The following is a 9069-nucleotide window of genomic DNA, read 5'->3' on the forward strand; positions in this document are numbered from 1 at the left end:
TGCATGTATAGCAGTGTGCAGGGGGTTGTAGGTGCAAGTGTATGAGGTATGCATGTGGGACTTGCCTACGAACACACACACTCCCTCCCTCATTGCATGGATGCACGTGCACACACACGCCATGGCATATAGAGGCTTCTGGTTGGGGGGGGCGTAGGAGAGGCAGGGCAGGTTTGGCCTTGCTCCTGAGTCCTGCCAGCTTCCCTTGGGTCCTACTGCCCCAGGCTTCTGTCATCTTTGACAGGCAGCCAGGAGCAGATAAAAGTTTAGAAAATTAATTTTTTATGGGCCCTGTGGATTGGATAGAATGGCCCTGGCAGCCTGCAGGCCTCATATTTTGCCTGTCCCTGGCCTGTAGACATTTAGGAGCTCTTGACGGTGTCCACCTTTTACTGCAGTGGATCTTGCTCTGATGCACTTTAGATGCTGTGCAGGACAACTTGTCCTGCTCCCTCCTAACACTGTGTTAACCCTTCTGTCACCTGCCACTTCTTTGCATTTGTTATCAGTTAATGTTGCTGCACAGTTTTGTGCTGGTTAGCTAGTTAAATTTAAGACCCTTACTAAATAATTTAAATATAATTTGATTTGTTTATTCATAGAACAGATAGTTTCATTGAGAAATAAGAAGTTGTGCTAGTTATGTAATGTCACTTGCCTTTCCTTTATCACTCGATATAAATCTAATTCTGCTCTTGCGTTTCCTTATGTTACCAATGTGCAACTCCCAGTGTCAGGGGAGGCATTTTTGACTGTCATCAGGATGAGATCACTAACAGGCTCAAAATATTAAAGATTATTTTAAAATTTCCTGTGACAATTTGCTTTCATATTTAACCCAAATACAATAAAGGCCCAGACAGAGCCAACTGAAGCAGGGTGCGGGGCCCCCACCCCTGTTCCTGTCTCATGTGTCCCGGACCCAAAGAAGCTCCTGGCAGCGGTAGTTCAGCAGTTGGGGGAAGGTGGGGGGTAGCGAGCAGCTGAATGCAAAGCCAGCGGCAGCGGTGCAAAGTCACCATGGCTACTCCACCCAGCTCTGCGGTGCCTGAGACAGTCGCCCTGATTTGCCCCTCCTAGGGATGCCCCTGGGCCCAGAGAGAAAAATTTTTTCCCAGCAAATTGTGTTGAAGTTGGCACACTTGAAGTTTTGGCCAGTTTTTTTGGGTTTTTTTCCAAGTTTTAAAAAAGGGCACAAACACTAAGGAATGCCTTTGTAGCATTATAGAAGTTGAATGGACAGATATACATGCTCCCTGTTGCTACAGAAATGTTCCTGGAAGAAGCGGGAACTTCACTGTAGTACATCATTCTGTTGTAGTACGATGCACTGTAACAGGACAAGGAGATCTCTTGGTTTCCCAGTATCCCACAATGCTCAACCATCCTTCCCTCTCTCCGTCACCTCCCTCTTTCCAAGGAAGCACGAGCAAGGGAGAGTGGGGCGGACAGTTAACAGTTAATGAGAACTGCTTGGATGCTTAACTGTCATTGGGGGTGGGGGGGGGAGTAGAGTTGTTATTTTTTCCTCCCTTTTCTGCCAGTTTGTTTTTTGTGAATAAGTAAAAACCACTAAAAGCACCATCTGCCTCAGAGACCACTTCATAATCTCAGTATTGAGTCTGCAATTCTGCAAGTGGGTTAGTTTCCGTAGTGCTGTTTGTTACAATATGTAATGAGTAGTATGTACAAGTAAGAATGAGGATCTTGATGAAAAGCAGCATTAAAAGACAAACACAGCATCATCTGAGAAGTTTAAACAGCTCTCCTTGGAGAATTGCTACAAGGAAGGCTGCTATGCTTGCCATGCTCCTAAAATATGGTTGGTTGGTCGAGTTCTTATGAACGTGTGGGATAGCTAAATGGAAGTAAAATAAATGGGGGCATACAGACATTTCTGCAACCTGTCTTTGTCTTTTTTAATATTGTCGTTTGTCGGTGTCTAACGTTTTGGCCAAGGAAGGGTCTATGCTCATTAATTTCAAGGCTTCTCTGCAATATATTGCAGTTCCAACAGTTTAACTAAAATATCAGGACAAATTAAAATCCTAGATGGAGATCCACAATTTAAATAATGATGAAAGCAATTTTTGTTTTATTTCTTAAGAATTAATGACCTGTTGGTTGCTTGGTTAATTGAGAATTCAGTAGTTGAAATATAACAGCCTTTGTATTTCATAGTTGTATCTATCATAGCTTTCAGTCAGCTATCTTGTGCTTTCCTCCTCCCCTCCTTGTGTTTTAAGCCTCTTTGGACAGGAAATCTGTACTGTGAACCCTACAAACCCTCTCTCAAATCTTTAGTGTAGTTCTAAGTTGTATTTATTGTTCATTAATTATTGAATCAGATGTACTTAGTTACCTAATAACTAAGCTAGATAGACATTTTAATATTTAAAAAATGTCTTACTTGAGCACATTTATCTTTTTGGTTTTGGTACTTTACATTCTTGATTAGTTCGTATGTTGCTGTTTTCTATGATGCTCATAAAACTGGTTAGAACTTGTTTGAGAAACTTTCACTGTCCCAGTGCTACATAGATAAATACACTTTCTGAAATTCTTACTAGCCATATAAATAAACTTAAGGTTATTCAAATATTTTATTGACCCTGTTGTCTTTTTCTTGACAGGTATCCAGTCTTGCTAATGTGTTGGCATAAACTAATTAAAAAGTCATCTGAATTGCATCATGGCTTTCAGCAATGGTGACTGATAGCATTACGGTGGCACCATGGGCATCTACTAGACCAAACATCAGAAGTTTATATTTCCTTCACTTTGGAAATGGTAGGAAAAATCTTACTTTTCTTTTTTTTTTTTTTTACTAAAAGTAATGGATTTCAGCACTGCAGTTTAAGATTTTGTTTTTGCTTATTTTTAAAAAGTTATACAATAATAGAGAGTTACAGTATTGTATCAGAGGCATCGCTCGTCATTAATATCCGTTGAGTTTGGCAACTAATACTTGGTAAAATGTTTGCAAAACTTGAATTTGGAACTGGGACTTAGTTTGAAATACCAGTTCCCAGTCCTGATGTAGTAACATTACCCAAGTAAAATTAAATAAGACTCCTTATTCAAAAAGCATTGCCAGTGTGAATTACATTTGAGTTTAGTTGTAAATGATTGTCGCAGGAGGAGCAGGTGGTAACTTACATTGTTCAACTTTTTCTAATAAAAAAGGAGTATTGAAACCTTTCTTCTTTGAGAAGCTCTCACTCTACTTCTGTCTGCAGTAGGGCAGTGGTGCTCAACCTTTTCGTCCTGTGGGCCAGATGAATGGCTTAGGGTTGTTCCCTGGGCTGGAATGAGTCCCACATCTTCTTGGGACCTGGCACCACCTCCTCTGGCCCCTGCCCAGCAGGATGGGGCTCTGAGGGCTTGGCACCACCTCCTCACACTGGGATTGGGCCCTGGGGACCTGGCACCAGCCCCTCCTGACTCCCCGCACCAGGACTGGGTCCTGGGGCTTGGCATTGCACCTGCTCAGCCCTGCATGCTGGGATCAGAGCCCTGCAAGTGTATGGAAAATTGGCAGAAGGAGAGCAGTGCCAAATTTTTGGAGCTGTGGGGAGCCTCATGGGTTGAATGCCATGGTGCTGTGGCCTGGATCTGGCCCATGGGCCGGGGGTTGAGCACTCCTACAGTGGGACATAGGTATTCAACATAGAGTACAAGTTCCAGGCTAGTGAGCATAGAGGCAGGACTGACAGCAACCTCTTGGGTCATGAGTCGCAGCTCCTGCTATTTTAGGCACATTATATTATGTCTTTGATAAACTTAGTGGGCTCCATTTTAAAATCAGTTAGGTTCTAGAACAGCTTTCTGATATTTTTATTAGGAGCAATAAACCTGATTTGCTCTAATACTGTATTTTCATACATATATGAAATGTCCAGAGATTCAGCAGCAGGGAAGAGGTGGCTGTGTTAATTGCTATGCATGGCAATTAGTGCTTCCACTGCTCCCCTATTGACACATCTTTAGACCCCTGGGGAGCCTCCCAGCCAACTGACTTGGCACCGTGTGCCGGATCAGGCCAGCACGTGGGCCAGTCTGCATCTGAACTTGCTTTGTGGTCCAAGCCCTGGCATACTGGATTTAGCCCTGCTGTACAGTCCCAGCCCTGGTGTGCCATGGAGCTCCATCCTCTCTGCACTAGATTGGGCTGGTGCAGAGGGTCAGACCCAGCATTTGGCCACAGACACAAAGACCCCAGACCTCAGGAACTTACCCATATTCCAAGATGAAATTTTTTTTTCCCCCTTCTTAGAGCCTTCGAAAAACAGGGTGCATGTTGTATTCAGGGGTTTGGTATATGTGAACAAATATGGTAGCTAGGAAACTTTTCAGTCTTAAATTTATTCATAGTTTATCCCGTTTATTTTTGTGTCAGTATTGTCTTTTAGCTTAAATAGTTATTTTCTCTCCCTGCTGTCTACCCTTTCTAGTCTGTTTATAGACAGCTGTCATACTCCCTCCCTGTCTTTGTTTTGTTAAGCTAAAATAGCCAAATCTTCCTGTCTCTTCTCATAGGACAGAATTGTACATAATTTTCCAGATGAGGGAGATGCTACTTGGCATATTTATTGTACTACTAACACTTTCCTGGCTCTACTGGAAAAACTTCGCATAATGGATGGGGTTAGGGTTGTATTTAACTTATTCATGGTTACATCATATTGGTGACTCGACTCATTGTTATCCAGTGATTGAGTAGCATACCGTGGTCCTTTTTGGTTAGTCGTTTCCAACTGATGTTTTCCCAGCTGATAGCTGCAGTATGTGTTGTTAGTCCCCAACAATACATAGTGAACTGTTGAATTGTATCCTGTTTCTGTTATGCCAGTCCTCAAGGTCATTGTAATAACTTGCTTCTCTTATTGATGATGCCTTCCAGTTTCGTGTCCTGAGCACACTCCTGTTATTTGTGTCAGGATCATTAATGAAAATATTAAACAAGGTTGTTGCCTGGACTGGTCCCAAAGAAACTTTATTACTATCCAGCTTGATACTACAACACTTCCCAGAGCCTTCACTGCCCATTGGCATCTCTCTTTGAGCCAGTTTCTCTACTGAGCCTACATTCTCCATCTTAACTAATAGTTTCTTATCTATGTAACAAAAGGCTTTATTGAAGTCTGGATAAGGAACATCAACATTTCCTTTCACTAGAAAATCAGGTATCAAAGAAGACTCTTAAGTTAGTTTCCCATGACCTTTGTATACCAGTGTTATATTTTCTACCATTTTCACTTTCTTTGTCTGGGGTCATTTTATTCAACATCATATTTTGTGACTAGTCACTTTGCAACTTACCAAACCACGCCAAAAATAGTATTGCTTCTTGTTAGCCTTGGTTAGCAATCACATTCAGGATTATCCAGGCCCTGCTATTGTTAGTAGCATTTGTTTTGTAGTTTGTAGCTCAGAAGCTGACCTCCCTAATGATGTAGAGAGCTGTCTTTGTTTATCCAGTTTCAGCTCCGAGTCCAGTTGTGTCCATCTTCATATCTTCCACCAGTAATTTAAGTTCCTAGGTTTCTGATGTTTGTTTGCAAATATTTTATTGTTTCCTACTAATTGTACTGTATACCATAGCTGGATTAGGCACAGTTTTGTCATGTACTCAGTCAAGAACTTGACTGTTCCTCATCAGCGTGAACTTTCTTTGTCCTTGTCCTTTTGCCCATTTGCCTTTCCTTTATTCATTGCTGTGTAGTCTTCACCTGATTTTTTTTTCCCCCCTTCTCTTGCATACTAAGAGATTTACACAGGTGTCTCTTAGACTCCTTTCATTTTTCAGTGGAAAGGTCTTATGAAATCACACCAGGTTTCATCAGTTTCCCCAGCAGAGTCTTTTCTTTGGCCCGTGAAATTCTGTTAAGATTTTGCTTAGACACTGCAAAATATTGCAGTACCTATTACTTGTCAATTGCATTCATCAGCACTTTTTGGCAGACTGCCAAGTAAGAGCTAAACACGCAGATATTCCAAGGGAGAGCTGATATTTTGCCAAAGCAGTAGTTGCATGTATTGTAATAGGAACACCTGGAAGCTGTTGGCACAGTTGGGGAGGGAGCTAATCTTGGTGTCTAGGCCCCATTGATCTGCTTATCCTGGAGGGACAGTCTGAGAACAGCTCTTCCCAAACCCTCCCAGAAAGGATGGGGCAGTCTGGAGCCTTCTTGTTAGCAAGGGGAGGGGAGAAGCTGCTTTTTCTCAGTTTTGATCTGGCGCATAGCAGCCCATCTTCTCCCCTTCCTGCTATTGCATGTTCTAGTGATTCTCAACCTTTTAGACTTGAGGTACTCCTCTTTAGGCTTCAGGTAACCTTTGGAAAATGCCAGCTTTTAGTTTTTACTGCTTGTTTTATTTTTCCCACAGAAAATAATAGAGCAACTTCTCTGTTGCAAAAAACTCTGAGAGACCACAGCTGGTCAGAATGTTTTAAACATACTAATTCCTATTTGAAATCTCTAGGTTTATTTTGTGAATCATGTTTGCACACGAAACAGTGGTAACATTGTGTAGCACCCCGCTGCACCGTTGAAAGCATTTCAAAGCATGCCAGGGTACCACAGTTCTCTGGTTGGGAATGGCACCACTTTCAGCGCACCGTATACAGCAGGAACTCCCTTGTTACCTGGGGCTGGGGGTCATGAGAAGGCTGTGCTGGGCTGCATTCTTCATCCTGTCCCCCAAATTAATAGCAGTCTCCTGTAGTCAGTTAACATAGAGCTTATGGTGGTGATGGGGATGGTAGCCCAGGGTCAGTCTTCAAACTGTGATGCTGACACATGAGTAGAGATGTTAAAGTTTCACAAGATTTAAGTAGTTCAACTTTATAAAAAAACGAACAAAAAATATAAAAACAAGCAACATTACATAAATCCTAAAACAAGGGTTTCAGACTCATTTGGCCTCTTAGGCTGACTGTAGACTGCAGAGCTTCCTGCAGGCTAGATATGTGTGAGTAAGTGCCAGCAGCAACATTGATCCCTGTGGCTGCTGTAGCCATAGTTTCAGCGTGACTCTGGAACCCAGGAAGCTAAAGCTGCTGCTTGACTACTACCCCACCTGACTTCCTCCTGGTGCCAGCCTTTGTAACCATGGGCAGCTGAAGGCCCTGATTTCAGCAGTGAGTAACAGGGGGTGACAAGTGGCATTAACTCCCAGGGTCCTGGAGTTGTACTGAAACAGCAGCTCCAGCAGCTGTGAAGATGAATGCTTCTGCTGTACAGGCTCTGGCAGCTGCAGCATTGAGGGTCATGGGCCAAATCTAGTCTGTAGAGGTGGGTGGACCAGCCCATGAGTAGCCTGATGGCCTGGATAACTCATCTTTACAAGATGAACTATACGCCTAAAGTTGAGCCCTAAAATCCATGTTTACATACTTAAGTATACAGCATTATTGATCTTCTGTTTCTACTGAAGTTGTTTGGGTTTTGAGATCTTGGAGGTGAGGGGGGTCAGCTTTTAAGGCATTAATTTTGGCTTTGCTAAATACTATATCAATTAAGTATAACGTAAATGAAGAAACTTTCAAGGTAATTTTTGGAACATCTTGGTGCTCTTCCTGTTCTATCTCATTCACTAAATAGTACTGTTGCCATTTTGATTTGGCATTTTATGTTCTGCTACTTGAAAGAGAGATCTGAGCATTGCATTCAATGATGAATCGTAGTTGCTTTTACACTTAGCATTAAAAGTGTGTGTGATAACTTTCATACTTTCTTTCTCGTGCCCACAGAAATGATTTTCAGTTCTTGACTAATGGATTTGCTTTCCAGATTGTGGAACTTTCTGCTCATTCAAAATATTATTGGTTTGTGGCAGATTTTCCACAGCCCTAAAAGTTTCCTCCAAATGCTGTACTTTAGGGGCAGTTTGTTTTGCTGTCTCTCAACACTGCCTGCCTCGTGGCCTCTTGTCAGAGGTTCTGGTATTGAGACTAAAACTTAAGATCAAAAGGTCTGCTTTCACCAGGTCACAGTTAGTGGTGATCAAGAGTCCAGATCTTCCACAAATCTTAGACTGTGTTCAAAACTGTTTCTGTACCAGTTAGTTTCTCAGACTGTTTTGCCTGATTTATCTTGCATGTTATTCCTCTAGTGTGGACTCTGTTGATGTCATTACAAGTCTAGTGGGAAACTTTATATAGGATGAAAGATTTTCGAAGGTATAAAGAAAGCAGATTTTTCCTTTCATGAATGATCATTGTGGTTTTTTAACCTTCTGGAACTCTAGCAAATTGCTCAGGCTCCTCTTCTTATGTAATAGTTTACTAGTACTGGGAGATGGGCCAAATTATATGTCCCAGTCCAAAGTCCCCTGGGTCCACTAATATAAATGCCAACTGGTTGACCGAATTAGACTGTAAATATTCTGTTGAAGTACAGAAGTATCTGGTGAAGAGCTGGAAACAGTTGCTAGAAATCTCTGCAGTATAAAGTTGTTTTCCATGCAGGTATTTATCTACGGTGTTTACTTTCCTGTTTTCTGGACTGTGCTTCTCAGAGTAACTGGACTCTTAGTGCCATAACAGCTGATTGTGATCAGCACAGAACTCAGTTGTGTTCTTTCATTCTATAGCACCCAGATTATTTAAATAAATAAATAAATTGTTGAGGGGTGGGGGTAGAACAGGAGGGAGGAGAGGATTGTTCTGTTTTGGATTTGCTTGTGTTTTGGTCTTTGACTGTGGTACTTTTCAGTATTTGACATACTGTCAAACTTTGTTTTATTGTTTTCTTTTGAAGCCTACATCAGCTTTGAGAGGCTAAGATTCGGGTACCAATAGCTGTTTTGCCAGTGTTGGTCTCTGATTTCTTTCTCAGCCAAACATAAATTCACCATTTTTTGCTTCAAGCACTGTTTATCACCAGGAAAACTGCATTATAATGCAGAGGTGCACTGATAAAAAGGAAAATTGACATTATCAGCAATTGGCTTTTTTGGGCTTATGTGTCCGATAATGGCACCGATAAATGCTACATGCATGCGCAGCTGCAGCATGCACATGGCCAGCCTGGCAGCTTGGAGAGCAGCGTTTGGCTGATAAGT

General features: G+C 42.0%; 1 protein-coding gene across 4 annotated transcripts in view; it reads left to right on the forward strand.

Moving 5' to 3' along the window:
* The window catches only part of ZZZ3 (zinc finger ZZ-type containing 3), a 107667-nt gene that overhangs the window by 44730 nt on the left and 53868 nt on the right, over window positions 1–9069 (forward strand). For all 4 annotated transcript variants that reach the window (XM_019531240.1, XM_019531242.1, XM_019531243.1 and 1 more), the window contains exon 2: window positions 2634–2790. The gene's annotated coding sequence lies outside the window, so the exon portion shown is untranslated. The remainder of the gene's footprint in view (window positions 1–2633; window positions 2791–9069) is intronic.

Source organism: Crocodylus porosus, unplaced genomic scaffold, assembly GCF_001723895.1.
Source record: "Crocodylus porosus isolate Cpor-Errol unplaced genomic scaffold, CroPor_comp1, whole genome shotgun sequence".
Taxonomy (NCBI): Eukaryota; Metazoa; Chordata; order Crocodylia; family Crocodylidae; genus Crocodylus; species Crocodylus porosus.